Source organism: Podarcis vaucheri (assembly GCF_965113315.1).
Source record: "Podarcis vaucheri genome assembly, chromosome: 4".
Lineage (NCBI taxonomy): Eukaryota > Metazoa > Chordata > Lepidosauria > Squamata > Lacertidae > Podarcis > Podarcis vaucheri.
The window spans coordinates 75,479,468-75,495,030 of NC_138762.1; the positions used below are offsets into that span (position 1 = coordinate 75,479,468).

Consider the following 15,563-nt stretch of genomic DNA (forward strand, 5'->3'; position numbering starts at 1 on the left):
TGCGGGCTGGTGACGTCGATGGGGAGCCGCAAGCGGAGATTCAGCCGCCTAGGAAGGGAGGTTGCCGCCGAGAAAGGGCGTTGCCGGCCGTTGCTCTTTTAGGAATGTGTACATTATTTCTGTTTTTTTAGGTAGGCTCTGTTGAACTCCATGGGGTTGACCTGCAGAGGATTGCGCTGTTGGTGGTACAATTTGTTGAAAAGTTTGTGTTGTGGGTGTGTTCATGATTTAGCAGTCAGGCTTACTGAGGAACCAAGCCCCTAAACATTCAAATAGCCTTATTTTCAGCGGGAATTGTTTAGCAACTTCAGTGTGATGTATTGAGAGGGTTAAAAATAATAATTCACAGGCAGAAATACCTGACACATTACTTTTTTATTTGCATTAAAAGAAAACAACCTTGGTAAAAACAAAACTTTCATTGACCAAGGGTTTGGGGTGGGGGGAGAGGGGTTCCCACGGGTCAACCAGCCATAAATCAGAAGACTATTCTTATAACATGCTCTACATATCTTAAGCAAGTGGGATTCCATTCAGCTACAAAACTCATTGGGTGACTTTGGATCAGTCGCTGCCTCTTTGCCCCATCATTTTCGCTGAAACTAACCTAGTTACAAAGTGATCACTACCTGATAGCTTCCCTTGACTAGATTACCAGCTGTTGTGGCACACAACTTTTATAATGTCTGAACGACTTGATGTGTATTAAATTTGTCTCACAGTGTTTTCTTTTCTTTTTATTACTGTACTTCTCGTGCTTTCTTCCAGTGATTAATGTAGGCACTTCTCTCCCTTTCCTGCAGCTTTCCCAATTTGTCAACATCCTTCTTGAATTAATGGTACTCACAAAATAAATACAATGATATACAGTAGTGGTTAGAATTTCAGACTAGAACCGAGGAGACCCGAGTTCAAATTCCCACTTAGCAGTCAAGTTAACTGTGTGCCTTTGGGTCAGTCACTGTCTCTCAGCCTTACCTGCCTCACATAGCTGCTGTGATGATGAAATAGGGAAGGGAAAGAGAACCATGTTTAACAGGAATGGGAACGTTGTTGGTTTCCTTATGTTGTCTGAATCCAGCTCCCACCAGCCTCAGCCCACATGGCCAGTGGTCAAGAATTATGTGAGTTGAAGGGTACCAGGTTCCTCAACACTGATGTATGTCAGCCTGCTTTCATTATTCAGATCTAGCAACACAACAGCAAGGGCAAATGCACATGGGCAAGCCTTTCAGATAACTTCGCAATCCCACCAAATATGCATTTGTTCCCTACAAAGTATGGTTGTATGATGTCGTTGCTGCCAAAAAGAAATGATTGCAGTGACGTTTTCTTCCATCAAGCAAATTAATTTGCCTAAAATAAATTAGAGGTCAGAGCACTGATCCCAACATTTGGCAACGGTAATGCATGCACCAGTCTAGAACATTTGGCTGATTTCCATCAGTTCTAGCCACTTAAACACAACCATTTTGAAAAGTATGAAAAAGTTAGTTCCGTGGTGCAAACCAGAGCAAAGCAGGTTCCCACAATATTGCAGGTGGAAGTGTTTCTACTTGGTGGCTGTTTCCCACAGTAGCCCCTTCGGTTCTACCAGCATGCACAGATCAGCTTTCCCCACAATGTTAGCCTCCATTAGGCATTGCTAACAATGTTTGGTGGTGTCAGTGGCATAGAAATGAATCACATTATAGAGATGGGTCCAGGATACATGAAAAGCTTGCTGTGAATAGCTGCTGTAGTAAGAAATTTAAAAAGTCACCATACAGTGACCATATTATGAGAAGTGATATTTGGAGCCCAATCTTACACAGGATTACTTAGAAGTAAGCCTCACCAATTTGTTGTTGTTGTTTAGTCATTTAGTCGTGTCCGACTCTTCGTGACCCCATGGACCAGAGCACTCCAGGCACTCCTGTCTTCCACTGCCTCCCGCAGTTTGGTCAAACTCATACTGGTAGCTTCGAGAACACTGTCCAACCATCTCATCCTCTGTTGTCCCCTTCTCCTTGTGCCCTCCATCTTTCCCAACATCAGGGTCTTTTCCAGGGAGTCTTCTCTTCTCATGAGGTGGCCAAAGTATTGGAGCCTCAGCTTCACGATCTGTCCTAGTGAGCACTCAGGGCTGATTTCCTTAAGAATGGATAAGTTTGATCTTCTTGCAGTCCATGGGACTCTCAAGAGTCTCCTCCAGCACCATAATTCAAAGCATCAATTCTTCGGCGATCAGCCTTCTTTATGGTCCAGCTCTCACTTCCATACATCATTACTGGGAAAACCATAGCTTTAACTATATGGACCTCACCAATTTAAAATACATTAATTCCAAGTAAGTGTGTCTAAAATTGCAGGACTAGTTGAAATCAATAGGACTTTAGAACATAGTTAGGCTAAATCAATCAGTATTAACAGGAATAAGGCGCTTATTTTCTCTGCATTGTACCCTATGTGTTTCGCTTGTGCAATTATGGCAAGAAGAGCTAAGTCTTTGGCAATCCATCCAGGTGCTACTTTGGAGGCTGGAAAAGCAAAGTATTTTACTTTCCTAACTGCTCATTCTAGAAGATAGAGCTAATATCGCCTGCCTGGAAGGGGAAGTTAATTAAAATGTTGGCCAGATATCTACTTATAAGATGCATTTGCATTGCTGCTTTCAGTCTGAAGAGGATTCTGAAATATGTTACATTAAGCACTGTGTCAACAGTGCCAGCCTGTTGGACGAACAAAACATTTGTCCTTGGCACTGGCTGGAGAAGCTATGCAGTCATCTCCTATTCCTCTCCATCTCCAATTGGTTCTTTCCCTGGGGACTTATCCAGTGCTTACACTGGGAGGGGAGTAGAAGTAGGATGGTTTCATTCCAAATTGTGCCAGACTCAGTCATATCCTCTGAAGTGGGATGACAGTTCACACAATCCTACTCCACTTTGAGCAGTGGATTTATTCTCAAGGACAATAATGATAGTACTGTTACACGCCACCCCAACCCCTGAGTGATGTGAGAATCTATGGGTCCAAGCACTTAGCCAGAGTTTGTGTTTCCTTTGGAAAGACTGTGGTATCTTTGTGATACATGGTTTATTTTCACATATATACGAGCTTACAGTGGAGGGCTTAAAATCATTACACTCCCAAGAGAGTCCCGTTTCTCCCACTGCTGCAGTCTCTGATTCGAACAGGCAGCCCACATTATGGTCCACCCCCTGCAATTGCTGCATTTAACAGACTGACACCTTTTTCACTAGATCGTGCCACAGCTACCTGAAACTTCCCCCTAACAAAAATTCTGGCATTTCTTACTATTTCAGAGCTCTGGGTGGGGCTTCATCCATCTGCTGGCTGGCAGAGAGTCTCTGTTGTGCTGATGGCCATTCTCCCTGTGTTTATTATTCTCTGCTAATGGTTCACCTCTCGAGCAATCTCCAGCTATTACAAGTTTGACTTTTAGTTTAACTCTTCAAGCATTGATTAAATTCTAACACTTAATGGAATGCAGTAACACAAACATCCTGTCTCCGTCACTTCCCACTCTGTGGAGTCAAAACATATACCGTCATGGAATAGACAAAAATCCCATGACTGCAATAATGGAGCAGGAATTATAACATGAAGTAGCACTTTCGTTTGTCTGTCCTGAATCTTCTAACACTGCACTGAGGTTTCATAAGTAGAATGTGATCCTAGAAATAAAAGGGAGAGCAACAATGTAGAAAAACCCAATCTGAGTTTAAAAAGTAATTCTTGAAAGATGCAGAAACATCTTTATAACTAACAAACCAGGAACCATAATTCTTCAACAGTTGAAGAGTGGCTGTATCATCAAAAAGTTCTCAGTGCATCTCAGACTGGGAAGCCCATTAAAATGAATGGAAATTGCACAGCAGACAGCTTGGTGGATTGATCCCTCAGACTTTTATCATCATCAGTAAACAATCCAATACACAAATTGAGTCATTTTTCACTCCAGAAATGTGTTTTAAGATTTAGTCAGCTTGTTTTCATGACTCAGGGAATTTCTCCCTGTTATTTGTCATGGTATTTTTTGAAAGTCACCCAGATGGTTATGCAGTATGTGCAATTTGTGTGTCCTTCACTATTTTACCAAGCTACGAAAGTACAGTTTCATAATTTGCAGAAGTTTTGTCCCTGACACAGAAACTCCAGTCATCTTGAAAACATCCTTAATGTGAATCAAAATAAATAATGCAATGCAAAAAAAGAAGAAGCTCTTTTTCAAACAGGACAAGAATAGCATATTGAAAAAATATTCTCTTGCGTTTTTCACATTTGTCTTAGAAATGCTCATGGGCTTACTCTTATTTCATTTACTGTGCCATAGTCTGATTTTCCATCCTTAAAAGGAAGTTCAAAGTTTATTGCAACTTCAAAAATATATGCAACACAAAAATTATCCCAACCAAACAATACATCTCCATTTATCCCTTGGTAGCTACTGTCAAGCCTTTAAATCATATGTCACAAATTAAAAGTGAACACTGTCCTAAACCGTTCAGTTTTCACATGCTTCCTGAGTAGAAAGTATATACTCTGGAAAACTTCCTTGCAGATAGTGCACTGCTCAAAATTATTGTGCACTGCTCAAAATTCCCAGCTCTGTATCTTCATGCATATATGGAAGTTGAAGATGGTCTTACCCAGGGGTCAGCAACCTTCTTCAGCTGTGGGCTGGTCTATATTTTGAAAAATAAATAAATGAACAAATTCCTATTCCCCACAAATAACCCAGAGATGCATTTTTAAATAAAAGCACACGTTCTTCTCATGTAAAAACACCAGGCAGGCCCCACAAATAACCCAGAGATGCAGTTTAAATAAAAGGACACATTCTACTCATGTAAAAACATGCTGATTCCGGGACCATCCACGGGCTGGATTGAGAAGGCGATTGGGCCGCATCAGGTCCCCAGGCCTTAGGTTGCCTAACACTGGTCTTACCTACTTGATATTGCCGTGAGGTTTTTTGTTTGTTTGTTTGTTTTGGTAGGGGGGTAGACCGTATGCCAAGATTATTGTAATTTCTGGGAGGCAACAGGCTGGGGAACAATAGAGTTAGAGTGATGTTTGATTTTTGTTTGAATCCAAGGCTCTCTTGGGATGTGAAAGCTGTGAATCCCTCCATTGTAGGCTCAGGTTGTATATATGTGTAAATAAACTATATATCATAAAGATACCAGTATCTCTGCTGTTCCTCATTCCAAAGGAAATATGAACCTAGGTTAAGCACCTAGTACTTAGTGGTAGTAGTAGTAATAATAGTAATACTCTTACATTCTTGAAGATTTCAAGGGTTTTGCAATTCTATTTTTTTTTTTTTATAATAATTTTTATTACATTTTTTCCAAATTACAGAGAAAACAAAAAGAAAGACAGAGCTAAAGAAAAAAAGGAAGAAAAAACAGAAAATCTCAACCATTTCGACAACTTATTTCAAATTTCCATTGGACTTCCCCACATCTCCCACATGAGTGCATTCTTGATAATAAAATTTGCCAGCAAATTATACCCTTATTTCATGTGTTTCTTTACATTTTCAGTTGCAATTTAAGTTTAAATCTCTTATTCTCCAATTACTCTAAAAATATAACATAATATCCTTTTTACCCGTTTAAACTTTGATTCTTTCATGAATATTGTCAGTTTCATAGATAATTAAATTTCATTGCTGGGGCTAACGTTCCCCATCATACGACGTCTTATGTTTCATACAACTTATAATACTTCTGCAAATAGTCTTTAAATTTTTTCCAGTCCTCCTCCATTGCCTCTTCTCCCAAGTCTCGGATCCTTGCAGTCATCTCGGCCAGTTCCATGTAGTTCATCAATTGCGTCTGCCAGTCCTCCAGTGTGGGCAAATCTTGGGTCTTCCAATGCTTAGCAATAAGGATTCTTGCTGCTGTTGTAGCATACATAAAAAAAGTTCTATCCTTTTTTAACACCTTCTGGCCGACAATGCCCAGAAGGAAGGCCTCTGGTTTCTTGGGGAAGGTGTACTTAAACACCTTTTTTAACTCGTTATAAATCATTTCCCAAAAGGCCTTCAATCTTGGACAAGTCCACCAGAGGTGAAAGAATGTCCCTTCAGCCTCCTTACATTTCCAACATTTATTGTCAGACAAATGGTATATCTTAGCAAGTTTGACTGGGGTCATGTACCACCGGTATACCATTTTCATAATGTTTTCTTTCAAGGCATTACATGCCGTAAATTTCATACCGGTGGTCCATAACCTTTCCCAGTCTTCGGACATAATATTGTAACCAATGTCTTGAGCCCATTTTATCATGGCTGACTTAACTGTCTCATCCTGAGTGTTCCATTTAAGCAGCAAGTTGTACATTCTCGATAATACCTTGGTCTTTGGTTCTAGCAACTCTGTCTCAAGTTTCGATTTTTCCACCTGGAATCCTACCTTTTTATCTAGCTTAAAAACCTCATTAATTTGGGCATAGTGTAACCAATTTTGCACCTTATCCTTTAGTTTTTCAAAGCTCTGCAACCTCCAATTACCTCCGATGTTTTCTATTATTTCCCAATATTTCGGCCAATGTGCCTCCATATTGGCTGTTTTCCGAGCTTTGGCCTCTATTGGTGAGATCCACCTCGGAGTTTTACTTTCCAATAAGTCTTTGTATTTTTTCCAGACCATATATATTGCTTTCCTGACAATATGGTTTTTGAACATTCCATATGTTTTCCCCTTGTCATACCACAAATACGCATGCCAACCTAACGAATTGTTAAAGCCTTCCAGATCTAGGACATCAGTGTTTTCCAATAAGATCCAATCCTTCATCCAGCAGAAGGCCGCAGCTTCATAGTATAACCTTAAGTCCGGCAGGGCAAACCCCCCTCTCTCCTTTGCATCAGTTAGTATTTTAAACTTTATTCGGGGCTTTTTGCCCTGCCAGACGAACCTAGAAATATCCCTCTGCCACTTTCCAAAACATTCCACTCTGTCCACGACCTGCAAGGCTTGAAACAGAAACAACATTTTTGGCAAAACGTTCATTTTTATAACTGCAATTCGGCCTAACAAGGATAATTTCAGTCTTGACCAAATTTCAAAATCTTTTTTAACCTCTGACCAGCATTTTTCATAATTATCTTTGAATAGATTCAAATTCTTAGAAGACAGATTAACCCCCAGGTATTTCACTTTTTTGACAATGTTTAGTTCTGTTTCCCTCTGGAACCCCTCTGTTTCAATAACCGTCAAATTTTTCCCTAACACCTTAGTTTTTTGTTTGTTCAACTTAAAACCCGCCACCCGACCAAATTTCTGAATCAATTCCAAAACTCTTTTTGTACTAGGTTCTGGCTCCTGTAATGTTAAAACCAAGTCATCTGCAAATGCTTTCAGTTTATATTGTTTCGCTCCGACCCGTATTCCTTGTACCTGCCGATCCTCCCTTATCATATTCAGCAAAACCTCCAGAACCGAAATAAACAACAGAGGGGATAGGGGGCACCCCTGGCGTGTTCCTTTTTCAATATGAAGTTCTTCTGTCACCACATTGTTCACTATCAACTTAGCTTTTTGTTCTGAATAGATTGCCTCTATTCCATTCTCAAACCCCCTTCCCACTCCCATCCCTTCCAAGTTTTTCTTCATAAATTTCCAAGAAATGTTGTCAAAGGCCTTCTCCGCATCAATAAAAATTAACACTGCTTTGGTGTTAATATTTGTTTGTAAAAGTTCCAGAATATCGATAATGTTCCTGGTGTTGTCAAACAAATGTCTGCCTGGGAGAAAGCCTGCTTGGTCCTTATGAATTACTTCATTTAATACTTTTTTAAATCTATTAGCTAAAACATCCGCAAATATTTTGTAATCCACATTTAGGAGTGAGATGGGTCGGTAGTTCTTAAGTTGAGTCTTTTCAGTTTCCACTTTAGGTATCAGTGTGATGAATGCTTCTTTCCACGTATCTGGTGCCCTCCCTCCCCCCATAATCTGGTTACAAACCTCCATTAATGGTTGTATCAAGTAGTCTTTTAAAGTCTTATAGTATTTGGAGGTGAGTCCATCAGGGCCTGGAGATTTGCCTAGCTGCATATTCTGAATGGCATCCTCAATTTCCTGTTGTGTTATTTTACAGTTCAAGATTGATCTCTTTTCTTGTGATAATTCTGGAAGGCCGTTTTCTTTCAAAAATTGTTCTATCTCAGTCGCATCCTCGGATCCTTGTGTATACAATTTTTTAAAATATTTCTGGAAACACTTTCTAATTTCTCCCGGTTTCTGAATGTTCTTTCCTTCAACTTCTAGATTGGTAACATAATTTAATTTTTGTCTCTTTTTCAACTGCCAAGCTAGCAGTTTCCCACATTTATTCGCCGACTCAAAAGATCTTTGTTTCATTTGTTTAATCTTCCATTCCACTTCTTGATTAATCAGTTTCGCATATTGTGACTGGTGGAATTTAATTTCTCTTAAAGTCTCCTTTGATTTTGGGTTTAATCTTAATTTTTTCTCACCATCTCTTATCTTCTCCAATATCTTATCCTTTTTACCATTCCAGAACTTTTTCTTGATCGTATTCTGTTGTATCAGAAACCCTCTCATAACAGCTTTACTCGCGTCCCAGATTATTCTTTTTTCCACCGAGGTATTCAAGTTAATTTCAAAATAGTCCTTTAAAGCTTTTTGGGCCTTCTTTACAATCTCTTGATCTCTTAGCAAGTTGTCATTCATTTTCCATCTGAAGGAATCGGCAGTAGTTAGTCTCATTTCCATTTTCAAAGCGTTATGGTCGGAGCATGTCTTTGGGCAGATTTCTATTTTTATAGTCTTAGGTGCCAGCCCTCTAGTTGTCCAAATTTGGTCGATTCTTGTCCATGACAGATGGGCCTCAGAAAAGAAAGTTCCTTCTTTACCAAGGGGGTTTCTCGTCCTCCATAAATCAATTAAATCCATATTGTCAGTTAATTCAAAAAAGGTTTTTGGTAGTCTTCCATCTTTGGTCAAATTCTGGTTCTGTGACTTATCCATAAAAGTAGAGACAACCCCATTCATATCTCCCATCATAATGATGTTAGAATAGTCCAGATAGTCCAGTAATGTCTCATGCAGCTTCTTGTAAAATTCTGATTTCCCCTCATTTGGTGCGTAGATTCCTAATATCAATATTTTCTCTCCTTGGGTCGATATTTCAATAGCCAGGATTCTTCCTTGTTCATCTTTGAACAAGAATTTTGGTGAAAGGTTCTCCTTGGCGTAGATCACCACGCCTCTCTTTTTAACTCTGTCTGATGAAATAAATTCTTGGCCTAATCTTTTATTTATTAACACCTTCTTGTGTAACCTGATCACATGAGTTTCTTGCAAACAAATTATATCCAAATTTTCTTTCTTTAGAATATGGAAGATCCTTTTGCGTTTTTCTGGGGAATTCGCGCCATTAATGTTCCAACTATACAGCTGCAGAGACATCCTGTATCGATCTGTTGTTACTCTTTATTGGGTGTCTTCTTTTTTGTCCGGGTCCGAAGGTGGTGGCTCTTTCCCAGACTCTGGTGGTGGCCAAATAGCTGCTGCTCCTTTCTGCAAGTCTTCTCCGTTGTCGTGTAGGAACTTCTGGCTATCCTCTTTCGTTTTGATTTTTATCTTCTTTCCTTTGTATTTGAATGAAAGGCCTTGTGGAAACTCCCACCTGTATGGTATTCCGTTACCTCTCAAAAGTCCAGCTAGGTCAGTATAGTTAGATCTGAGATCCAGTAATTGCTTAGGGATGTCCTTGTAGATTTGTGCTCTTCTGTCCTGTATCACAAGTGCTTTGTTAAAATGTAGGTCAAGTAGCTTGTCTCTCTCCTGTTTAGTCCTTAAGATGATCAAACAGTCTCTAGGCCTGTCTTTTCCAACGACTCTTCCCAATCTAAATGCAGTTGTTATTTTAAAGTCTGTGTCTTCATTAATACCCCAGAATTTAGAGAATTCTGCTGTTAGAAAACCTATCAAGTCCTCTTTCTCAATCTCTGGGATAGAGCGTAATCTCAGATTATTTTCCTTGTTTCGCAGTTCCACCAAAGACAGGTAGGCCTGCTGGTCTGTAATATGTTTGTGGAGCGGTCTTACCTCTCCTTTCAGTTCCTCCACTCCTTTTGCTGCGGCCTCTGCTTTTTGGTTCGCAGCCTCCGCCAATTTCCGATTTTCAGATGTTGCGTCGTTTAGATTTCCAATGTCTTGTGAGTGCTTAGCCACCTGTTCTGAAAGTTTGGTAATTGAGGATGTGGCTAAATCAATTTTTGCAGTTTGGTCATCCACTTTTTTGTTCAAAATTGCAAATTGTTGTAACATTTCCTCTAACAAAGTGTTAGACCCTCCAGATGCCATATCCTCACCTGTTAATTGTTCAGCTTCTTCAGCTAGAGTTGTTGGCGAGGGTGCAGTCTGCAAGACGGCAGGGACTGAAGATCTGCGTCCCTGAGAAAATAGGGTTGTTTGTGTCAGTTTGCCTTTCCCTGCCTTCGACGCAGCTCTTGTTTTTACTCTGTCGCTCATTCCCCACCTGTCTTTGGAAATATGAACCTAGGTTAAGCACCTAGTACTTAGTGGTAGTAGTAGTAGTAGTAGTAGTAATAATAGTAATACTCTTACATTCTTGAAGATTTCAAGGGTTTTGCAATTCTAAAGTTTTAAAGATCTATTTGTTCATTTATTGATATACTCTGTTACCTAATTTATTTTGATACTGGTTTTGTATTTTTATGGCTTTGGATTGAACTTTAATGCATAATTTTTATTTGAAGCTGTCCAATAAATGTTTAACTAAACAATGCTAAATTGATCTCTGTTTGCTCCTTCAGTTAGTTTCATATTTTATTACTTTGATACTTTGATACTTTGTCAGTATCCTCCTAGGGTCTAAAACCTATTTGTTTGCAGTGTTGTTTGGTAGCCCTTAGGGTGTTAATAAATTAACATATTTCCACATGCTTTAACAGGACAAGGTGTTTGTTAAGGTATGTGGATCCCAGACTGTTTTGTTCCTGATGCTATCAGTTCCAGCAAAATTTTGTGTTTTATCTGAGAACAGATTTGTGGCCTGCAAATTGTAGAGTCACAGAATTTAACACAATAGTGGGCAGGGAGCCTGTAGAGACTTACTGGTAGGTTCCATCTGTTGAGAGACAAAGAGAGAGAGAGAGAGAGAGAGAGAGAGAGTGTTAAGGAAGCAAATATTATTTTGATTCGTAAGGATCAGCATGAACTAAAAACTACAGAACTGATATCAGGTAAATGCCATGGAAGATTGCACCAAATCTTAATTATCACCAAGGTTGATTTCTAATATTCCAAGTCAAATGCCATTTTCTTTCAAATGCTCTAGACTTTAGAGTTTAAAATGGCAAAATGGTCCTAAACAAGAGAACAATGACTGCCTTGTTCTGGAATGAATAGTTCTGCCTTGCTGTTACAGAAGTTGCTTTGTTTTGCCTTCATGCACCATATAATTATCAGTACCCTCTGCTAAAGCAAAATAGATTATCTATACTTTGGTCCTATTTCATAATTTCAATGCCGTCAGTGTGGCCTCTAAGCACCATTCCACTGTCAATAAAAATAGCTTGCTAATCTATAAAAAAATATTCTTGGAACCTTAGCTTCCATTACAAACACTGATGAACACTCATGTGATTTAAGGTAAGTTACAAATTAATATCCTTTATTTCAGGTGAAAGCAAACGGCAACAAGCTATTCTATCCATGCTTACTCAGAAGTAAGTCCCATATAGGGCTGAAACAGACATGCAGATATACTGTAATTTGTATGTAAGACCAAGGGGAATACTTTCAGGGCAAGGACCAGTGTGTGAGAGTGTGGAGTATTTAACTCCTCACATGTCCACTGATTATTTCCTGTAAATGCCCCCTAAAGTTATTTCCCTCAGCCCCAGCCATAATTAAATAAGTTTCAGGGTTTGGAGGAGCTATCTACAGTACAAATTAGCAAGAGAAGAAAAGTGTTCAAGCAATCTCCTCCCATTTAACAATTCTCTTCTGCAAGTGCCCTCACCCACCAACATTATTGGGAGAAACCCAGGAGTTGGTGTGTGTGTCTCTCAGCATTTCCTCTGTTCTGCCTTATTCAGTTTACTCTCAAGAATGAATAGAACTGCAGCCTCAGCAAAACTTTTTTTATAGTTCCACCATATGTATACCTGCTTTGGAGTGGGACCTTCTTCTGAGTAAATATGAATACAGCCACATATAGCTGTAATAGAACAGAAAGAGGTTTAAAGAAACACAACTACAGCATCATCTTATATGGCAGAGAGCCTTCTTGGTAGTGGCGCCCGCCCTGCGTAATGCCCTCCCATCATATGTCAAGGAAATAAACAACTATCTGACTTTTAGAAAACATCTGAAGGCAGCCCTGTTTAGGGAAGTTTTTAATGTTTGATGCTTTATTGTATTTTTAATATTTTGTTGGGAGCCATCCAGAGTGGCTGGGGAAACTCAGCCACATGGGCGGGGTATAAACAATATTATTATTATTATTATTATTATTATTATTATTATTATTATTATTATTAGTGAGGCCAGTGGGTGAGTCCAAACGTGTATACTGTCAGTTCTCCAATTCTATTATACATAATGGCTTTCTGCAAGTGTCAGATGATTCTATGTTTCTATGTGTAGGGCTACAATGATATAGCTAGCTGTGCAAGCGGACACAGGAACTACATATGAGTTGTTGTCTCCAGTTCTGTCTCACACATCATCCTCTCCCATTTTGCTTTCTGAATGAGGTGTGTAGTGTACCCAGCAAACGTGGCTGTTCTTGCTGCAGCAGGTGGATCCATGCTCCTACACCAATGCTTGCAAAACCAGTACAGTACTGCTCTTGGGCAACAAGCTGCCCTAATCCCCAGTCCTGCATAGTGATATAGATTTGACTCTTATATTTTTTAATTTAGGTATTGATATTTTAATGAAACATTGTAAGGCAACATTTTAATTCCACTGGTGGCGCTGTGGGTTAAACCACAGAGCCTAGGACTTGCCGATCAGAAGGTCGGCGGTTCGAATCCCTGTGACGGGGTGAGCTCCCGTTGCTCGGTCCCTGCTCCTGCCAACCTAGCAGTTTGAAAGCACGTCAAAGTGCAAGCAGATAAATAGGTACCGTTCCGGCAGGAAGGTAAACGGCGTTTCCATGCGCTGCTCTGGTTCGCCAGAAGCAGCATAGTCATGCTGGCCACATGACCCGGAAGCTGAACAATGGCTCCCTCAGCCAATAAAGCGAGATGAGCGCTGCAACCCCAGAGTCGGCCATGACTGGACCTAATGATCAGGGGTCCCTTTACCTTTTAGCACCTCACTGATCTGTTTAGCAAACACATACCATGTACAGTAGTTGGGTTATTCTGTCTGCTTTAGTGTAGTTCTGAAGCTTTCCTTTCAACCCAGCTCCACCCGCCTGTCAAAATTGGTTGGAGGCAGGAATGCTTCTGATCTGAATACCAGTTGTTGGGAGCCACAGGAGGGGAGAGTGCTATTGTGTTCAGGTCCTGTTTGCAGGCTTTACATAGGCATCCGGCTGGCCACTTTTGAGAACAGGATGCTGGACTAGATGTGCCATTGGCCTGATCCAATTCTCCCACCTCTACACAAGTTAAGTCCATCCTCAGTTTATCTTCTTGCTTCAAAGATTTTATGGGAGATGCATCCCTGCCTTATTTATCCTGATGGGGGCAGGGGGCAAGTAAGAGGCAGTTGGCAAGAGCAAGAGTTGGCATCATGGTACTGAAGGTGGATAGAACACATTTATTTTTTTTTAGCGGGGTGGTGGTGGTACATATATTTGCTGAGTGTGAAAAATAACCCCCAAATGTAGCCTTACGTCGTTTTGCTCTTGCAATTTATGTTAAATGGCATACTAAACGTTAGCCACCAAAAATGGGAGAAATTAGAGGACTTCGGTGACGAAACAACTTGCATCTGGGAGGATCACTGCTACCATCAAGACTAACTGTTCTATATAATAATTGTGAAGCGTTCTTTTCTCTTTGCCTCTTCAGAGTTATACATGCAATGGGGATTTTTCCTCCCCATTTTCTTGGGCTGAAATATGCGCCTCCATTGTCCCACAATCCGTTTTATGGGAAAGGCAAGCCCGATATATATAATATATAAACACGACAGCACTATTCCGACGTAAAACCCGCAGAACTGGAGGCAGCGCTAGAGAAAGCCACCGCAATACACCTGAAAGGAAAGACCTGCCATCGGAAAACCAGCACCGAACGGGCGCTCCTGCAGCCGCTCCCCTCCCCGCCTTCGCCCCCTGCCGCCGCAAAAGCAAGCAACTCCTATGGTAACCGGAGCCCTTCTCGCCATTTCCTCTCTATGGCTTCCCCCCCACCCGCTCTGCTCCGGAGAGGAAAGGCGAGGTATCCCTGGGAGCGGATTGGCTGGAGCTTGCCCGGCAGCTGCGACCTGATTGGGCGGAAGGGGGACTAAGCGGTGTTTCCCTTTTAGCCCGCCCCGCTAGCCTCCATCCGGTTTGGCTAGGGATGTGGGGAGGGGGAGAGCGGACAAGGAGGAGGGAGAGGGGGGGTATTAGTTGGAGCTGCGCGGGGGCCTGACAGGACAGCTGGAGCCGCCGCCAACTCCCGCGCGGAGCAGGCGAGGCTGCTGGGCAGGTGAGTGTGGGGGTTGCGGGTTCCGGGGGCGGCGGCAGCGCCCCCCTAGACACCCCCCCCGCCGTCTCCCTGGAGCCCGAAAAGCAGCAGCAAGAGAGGGAGGGGCGAGCTGGGCCTCTGCGTGCATCGATAGAGGTTGGGAGGGCGGTCAGTTCACCTCCCTGTTCGGAGGCTGGGGGCGTCCTTGGGATGGAGGCGGCGGCGGCTGCGGGGTCTGTGCATGATTTAGGTACGTGCATGTGTGGCTTCGGTGTATTTAGAGGTAACCTGCCGCATGCATGCAAGCAGAGATCCCAGTTCCTCCACGCACCCCTTGTGTCTCTCCTGACAGGCGCAACATGAAAGATCTGGCATAAGCAACGCGTGGTGGGGGGACGGGACACGACGGACGCTTGAACATGGTGGCTCCCCTTTTCGAAGGGAGCTTGGGCAGGGTCGCATGGTGGGCTCCTTTTTATGGTGGGTGGGCTTGCGGGGAATGGATGCAAGGAGGGATTTTGCGCCTGCTTTTGGACGGGGAGAAGGTTTAAGGGTGCAAACGGGTGTGTGAGAGTGTATACGTATGGGGAAATATAAATATATATGTATATGTTCATGGCTTCCTCTTAGAGAAGAGAGAGGGGCTTGGGTGCATATTGATCCACAAACAGCCCCCTCCTCCTCCTCCAGCCCGCCGGTGTTGGTTTTATTCTTTTGTTTTCAGAGATGGCCTCAGAGCAGGCAAGCAGAAAACTGTTAAATTGTAGCCTTGCTTGGTTTTAGATCATCCCTCCCCCCCCCCCCCGAAACCACACATTTTTGGTTAGTTTCCGGCTAGCGGAGAGGCAACTGGAGACAGACAGCAAAATGTGTGTTTATGATGACAGTAGGTCCTGCTTGTCATGGAAGTTCGTTG

General features: G+C 41.8%; 1 protein-coding gene across 5 annotated transcripts in view; it reads left to right on the forward strand.

The window, feature by feature from the left end:
* Positions 1-14,557: 14,557 nt before the first annotated feature.
* Positions 14,558-15,563, forward strand: part of HERC2 (HECT and RLD domain containing E3 ubiquitin protein ligase 2) — a 101,081-nt gene continuing 100,075 nt past the window's right edge. For 4 of the 5 annotated variants that reach the window (XM_082219998.1, XM_082220000.1, XM_082220002.1 and 1 more), the window contains exon 1: positions 14,558-14,668. The gene's annotated coding sequence lies outside the window, so the exon portion shown is untranslated. Of the gene's footprint in view, positions 14,669-14,879; positions 14,898-15,563 lie in introns of those variants that run through there. The other variant, XM_082219999.1, reaches the window with a different exon arrangement.